At 34.5% G+C, this 6,529-nt stretch overlaps 1 non-coding gene across 1 annotated transcript; it reads right to left on the bottom strand.

Moving 5' to 3' along the window:
* Window positions 1–6,053: 6,053 nt before the first annotated feature.
* LOC122280220 lies at window positions 6,054–6,157 on the bottom strand. The gene has a single exon (XR_006229805.1). It is a non-coding gene; the product is annotated as a small nucleolar RNA R71 (small nucleolar RNA).
* Between the last annotated feature and the right edge of the window lie 372 nt (window positions 6,158–6,529).

Below are 6,529 nucleotides of genomic sequence, written 5' to 3' on the forward strand. Positions count from 1 at the left end.
CAAACTTTCATTTCCACACCTCTCTTCCTCCCAAACGTAAAAAATGTCACGACATCTGGGCTCAATGGGTTAAACTTGCATGTAAAAAGAAAGATTGCAAGATAAAAAATACTCATTTTGACTAACATAATCATGGATTACAAACAAAGTTTTCAACTTTGATCATGATTAATGCAATTAAAAGAACCAAACAAGACCTCTTTAAATCAAAAAGATATATGGAAGACCAAAGTTTTACCTTTTTGTTGGTAAGCCACCAATGCTTCTTTTCACTAGCGGTGTGGCATGGAGGACTTTCTCGAGTTAGCGTTGTTGAACGGTGGCTGGCCATTCAAAAAGAAAGTGACATAAAGGGGGCTTCTGAGACAGAGAGAGTAGAGGAGAGAGAGAGAGAGAGAGAGAGAGAGAGAGAGAGAGAGAGAGTTCATGTGTAAGAGTAGACCTATCTCAGGTTGGCGCTGTTTACGGTGGCTTGCTGTTGGTGGGGAAGGGAGTTCCGACCAAGCTAAGGCGGGCTATTTTTGGTGAGAGGGGAAAATGTGTGTGTTGCTAAAGCTTCAATTCCAAACTCAGACTGAGAAAGCTTCTGATAAGCAACTTCATGTCAAATCTTGGACAAAGCAAAGCAGAGAGAAGGAGAAGAAAAATAAATAAAGCCACATAGGCTTGGGTAGCAAAGGGATACTGGGAAGTTGTAAGGATATCGCTACCCACGGACTATACATAACTCTACCGATATACAGTGAATAAATAATTATCACAACTTTATTGTAATTGCATGCCAATCATTGATCATGCACTGCATGAAGAAAATGAATCAATGGATGAGGCACAAATTTTGTATGGGACTTAAGCATTATTTAAAAAATTCTTATGTTGTTGTCTGAGAGAAAATCATTGTGAGATATTAAGCAATCCAAACAATTTTTTCTTATGTAATGAGACCATGATCACATTGTTGAACTTTTGATCACTATTTTCTTGGGTTGCAACTGTTGAGTCTATTGGTATGGATGTATTTATTGATCAAAAGGATTTTTAGAGTTGTTGTTGCGGAGACTAAGTGGCTTACTTGTGGGATTAAAATTTAGGTTTAGAGTCAGCATAAGTTTGCAAATGTCTAAATCTGATTATAATAAATTAATTCTATAGTGGACTTGAAAGAGGTGGCGAAGCATCTAAATTGCATGGTTAATCTCTTGAAAAGCTTATAATTTTTTTTTTTCATTTGTGACCAAAATCTTGTGTTTATTATTTTTACTGTTTTTTTTTTTTTTGTTTTGTTTTGTTTTTGGCTGTTAGTTTGATATTTGTGATTGCTTATATATTGGTATGATTTGCTGGTTAATTCTCTATTGTACCTAATTTTTCACTTTCAATGATCGGAGAGTAGAGCTTCATATACAGAGCAACAAGAAGTAGTTGATACACTAATTTCTGGACGATGGAATTAGTTCCATGGGTCCAAAATTGGAGGAAAAAGGTAAAGCGTGAAGTGGATTCGCTTAGAGTAATAGGCATATAGACGAGAAATTTGTAAAAGAAAGATTGGATAGAGTTGTTTCAAATTATTTATGGAGAGAATGCGTCAAGGAACTGTGAGCGGAGACCTTAACAACAAGAAGCTCTGTCACAAGCCACTCTTATTGTCAGTGAACTCATAATAGACTAACAATAGGAGAAAAATTAAGCTATTCAGATTTGAAGCCAGCTGGATGGAGGAAGACTGTGAAGAGGTTATCAAGTAGAATTGGGTAAAAGGAAGTACATCATCAAACTGAATGCTGAGAATTAAGCAATCTTTGAATGTTTGTAAGGAGGCTCTAGTAGGTTGGGGTAAGACAAAAACTAGAAATAAAGAAGCTGAGATACAAAACAAGTCAGAGCACCTTAGAAGATTGCAAGATATGAAAGGTCCCCATAATGTAGAGGAAATAAAATAGTTGCAAAATGAGGTGGGAAATCTATTAGAGCAAGAAAATCTTAAATGGAAACAAAGGGCAAGAAGGACTTGGTATAAACATGGTGATCATAATACAAAATTCTTCTATGCCTATGCATCACAACGGAGAAAAAAGAATTGGATTCACCAAGTTTTCTAATTCCCCCAACAGAAGTAAAAGATCAAAAAGATATGGAGGTAGTCTTTACCAAGCATTATGAAGAGATTTACAAATCTACAAAGCCATCTAAAGTAGTTATTGAATCAAGCCTTTAGTCTTTATTACCTCGAGTGACAGGAGCAATGAATGAAGACTTACAGTAGGATATATCTAGAGAGAAATTGAAACAGTAGTGCAACAAATTGAGTACTGTTGAATTACAGTCGGATATATCTACAAGGCTATGGTGCATGTTTTTTCCAAGCCTATTGTAGATTAGGTTAGTGCTATTGTTCAAATCTTTTATAGGGGAGACGGAATAGATCAAGCTATGAATTATACTCATTTTGCATTAAATCATAAGGTTAAATCCCCTATCTTAGTTAGTGAGTATAGGCTTATTTATGTAATGTAATTTATAAAATTATTGCAAAGATTGGCAAACAGGGTGAAAAAAAATACTTCCTAATATTATATCAAACCATCCAAGTGCCTTTATTCCGGGGAGGCTCATATTTGATAATCTTTTGGTGGCCTATGAATTTCTCCACTCTATGAAGACTAGACATAAGGGTAGAAATGAAAATATGGCACTTAAATTGGATATGTCAAAGCCATATGATCGATTTGAATGGACCTATCTTGAGACAACCATGAAGAAGCTAAGGTCCAAGGAAAAAATCATAGCTTTAATTATGCAATGTGTTACCATTGTTACTCTTTGTCTCCATATTTATTTTTATTATATGCTGAAGGGTTGAGTACACTGATCAATGCAGCTAAAAGGAAGGGAGAGATAAGGGGGATTTTTGTTGCAAGAGTTGGAACAAGAGTAAATCATCTTCTGTTCGCAGATGATTGTATTATTTTTTGTAGAGCGACTTTGCTGGAATGGAATAGAATTAGTTAGATCCTTGATCAATATGAAATAGCTTCAGGGCAATGCCTTAGCAAACATAAAACATTAACTTTTTTTTTTCCTAGTACAAATGCAAGTGCTACTGTGTTAAAAAAGATATTGGAGGCTAAGAGATTAGAGCACGTAGAGATTGTGAGAAATATTTGGGCTGCCTATAATGGTAGGGAAAAATAAATATAATACCTTTAGAGGTATTAAAGATAGAGTGTGGCAAAGGTTATATAGCTGGAAGAATATGTTATTATCAAAAACTAGAAAGGAAATATTATTGAAGGCTGTCATTCAAGATATTCTAACTTACCATATGAGTGTCTTTATAATATCTAAAAGATTATACAAAGAAATATATGCTATTATGGCAAGCTTCTGGCGGGGGCATAAGAACAATGATAAGAAATTACATCGAAAAAGTTGGAATAAGACTGGGGAAGCCAAAGCTATTGGAGAATTAGGATTTAGAGGCTTTAAGAGTTTTAACAAGGCTATGCTAGCTAAATAGTGTTGGAGATCTCTAACTAACCAAAACTCCTTGGCCATAAGAATATTTCAAGAGAAGTATCATAGAAATAAGACATTGCTGGAGGCAGAACTAGGTTCTAGCCCATCTTTAATATGGAGGACCTTGTGAGGATCTCTAAATTTGCTAAAAGATAGAGTTTGGAGGGTTGGAAGTTATCTAAATATTGTTTTTTTCCGGCCGCCGGGGGGGGGGGGGGGGGGGAATAAATGGATTTCAACACCTTCTTCATTACGCATTCAATCTCCAATAAGAATCTTATACAGAAATTCTCAGGTGAGTGAATTAATTGATCAAGAGAATGGCTCTTGGAGGGTTGATCTTATAAAAGATATTTTGGGAGAGGAGGAAGCTGAAATAGTGTGCAATATTCCTCTAAGTAGATCTGGGAAACAAGATAAAAGGATATGGGATATAACAAACCAGGTTGCTTCTATGTGAGAAGTGCCTATTGATAGAGTGCATAAGAGTGCATTTTTAATGCTACTTTTTCACATCTATTTGCTAATACATAAGTATAACTGGGACTTTTAATGATATTTTCTAATTTGAGTACTAATTTATAAAGAGTCCAATCCTAATTAATGTTTCAATAATTTTATTGTAGATGAAGCTAAAAACAATAAAGCCCAAGGCCTAAAAAATAGAGCTCAAGTCAAGTGGGCTTGACCCAACCCAATCAGAAGAAATGAAAGCTGAATCGAATGGATCAAACAAATGGAAAGCATTGTGGGTTTTTATAATCTTGAATTGGAAATATCTTTGCATAGTTTCAAGTAGTTTTACCATATCCTTCTCGTCTGACATTATATTGAGCTGCTTTAAGAAGCATTGAAAAACTGGTTCAACAGTCTAAAATTGTTGCTCAAATATAAGTTTTGTAATTCCAACGTTTTCCAAGCGAAAAATGTCCCCCAACATGAGCCCAAAAAGCTGCAAAATTTACAATTCAGATTTGGGAATTATTTTCTTTTCTTCTGAAGACGGCTCCAATGAAGGAAAGCATCAAGAGTCTATCACTTTGGGGGGAGTGAGACAATGCGGTTTTTTTTTTTTTTTTGGATTTTGGGGATTCATTTTCTGGGAGCAATCGTAGGGAGTAGGACATCAAGAAGGAGACTAGTTTTTGAGATTTTTTTTTTTCTTGATTCAAAATTTCTTGATGTTAAACTCTTTGATTATGTTTTTATTCAGTTTTATTATGAACTAATCTCCATTTTCTAGAGCTATGATGTAGCCTAACTATGATTATGTGAATCTTTTTTTAATTGAACTAATTAAGTAGTTGTTTCATATTGTTGACTATTTCATTCTGGACTTAATATTTGTGAATGATTGATCAACATTTGCAAGATTAGGGATTCAATTTGAGATTAAGAAGTGAAAATTGTTTTAGCTTATATTTGAGATACCACAAGGAATACGTAGGATAGAAATATCTGTGGATTTGTGTAATCTTTATGAGGGTTTCTTGTTCTTGATTAATTTTGGCAGGTTTAGAGTTTTCATAGAGATGTAGAAAATTTTCTTGTTGGTATATTTTGTTAATGTTTGAGAAAGATGAATGAATTAGAGAAAATAATAGATAATAAATTAGAGATCCGATTATCAACAATAGAAAATAATCGCAATTAGTTCAAGTAAGAAATTCGCATAGGATCAATTATGGTGAATTAGAAATCTTAGAATTTTGTTTCTTTGATCTCAACTTATTTAATTTCGTTATTTTAAACTCTCTAGTTCAACAATTCATTCTGGTTCGAATTATGAAATAGATTATAGTTTAATAAATTTTAGTACTTATTAGTATTTTTCAATACTTGTGGGACGAGACTCTTACTCGTTTACTTTATTACTTGTTACGAAACCTGCACTTGCGATTTTAATCAACAAGCTTTTGGTGCCATTGCTGAGAATTTAAATAAAATTATTGATGATATAAATACCACTTAAATTTGGTCTAATTTGATTTATTTGTCTTTTATTTTCAGGTGTTTGTTTAGTATATGAGATGAAGTAAGAGATTGGAGCTACTACCTTACGATCCCGAAATCGAGAAAACTGCAAAGGGACTAAGGAAAAAGAAGCGAAAAGCTCAAAAACATTCAAACACTATGGTAGGCAATGAGAATCCAAGATGTGACACACAAGCACTAAGGAATTTTGCTATACCTCTAGTAACAAGAATCCATTCAGTTATCAGGAAACCTACTATTAAAGCCAACAACTTTGAGATTAAGCCGGCTATCCTTCAAATGATCTAAACATCAATTCAATTCTATGGGTTGTCGAGTGATGACCCTAATGCTCAGATAGCAAGTTTTTTAGAAATTTCGGTACTTTCAAGCACAATGGTGTTATTGATGATGCAATTCGCCTTCACCTATTTTCGTTCTCTCTTCGAGACAGGGTGAAGAATTCGCTAAATTCAATGCCCGCAGATTCAATCACTAGTTGGGAGGATTTAACTTAGAAGTTTCTTGCTAAATTTGTTCCATCGGCCAAGACAACAAAGATGCATAATGAAATTTCAAATTTTGCTCAAATTGAAGGCGAATCAGTTTATAAGGCTTGGGAGCGATATAAAGACCTACCTAGGTGATGCTCTCACCATAGATTGTCAAAGTGGATGCAAGTTCAAAACTTCTATAATGGACTTGGTGCTTCTACAAGAACTCTAATAGATGCAACTTTATGAGGAGTGTTTATAGGGAAAAACCAGGATGATGCATATGATTTGTCAGAGGAGATGGCCATGAACAACTAGCAATGGCCAAGTGAGAGAATTTTACTGAAGAAGGTAATGGGATTACATGAGATTGAAACTATCACAACCTTGGTAGCTCATGTCCACACTCTTACTTAACAACTGAAGGCTAACCAATTGATAGCAAATGCTATTCGCTTGACACCATCGGTTTGTGATTTGTTGCCATGGAAACCATCCAAGTGAAGAATGACAAATGAGAAACGTATTCTCTCAATCCCAAG

The sequence above is a fragment of the Carya illinoinensis genome, chromosome 10, assembly GCF_018687715.1.
Source record: "Carya illinoinensis cultivar Pawnee chromosome 10, C.illinoinensisPawnee_v1, whole genome shotgun sequence".
NCBI lineage: Eukaryota > Viridiplantae > Streptophyta > Magnoliopsida > Fagales > Juglandaceae > Carya > Carya illinoinensis.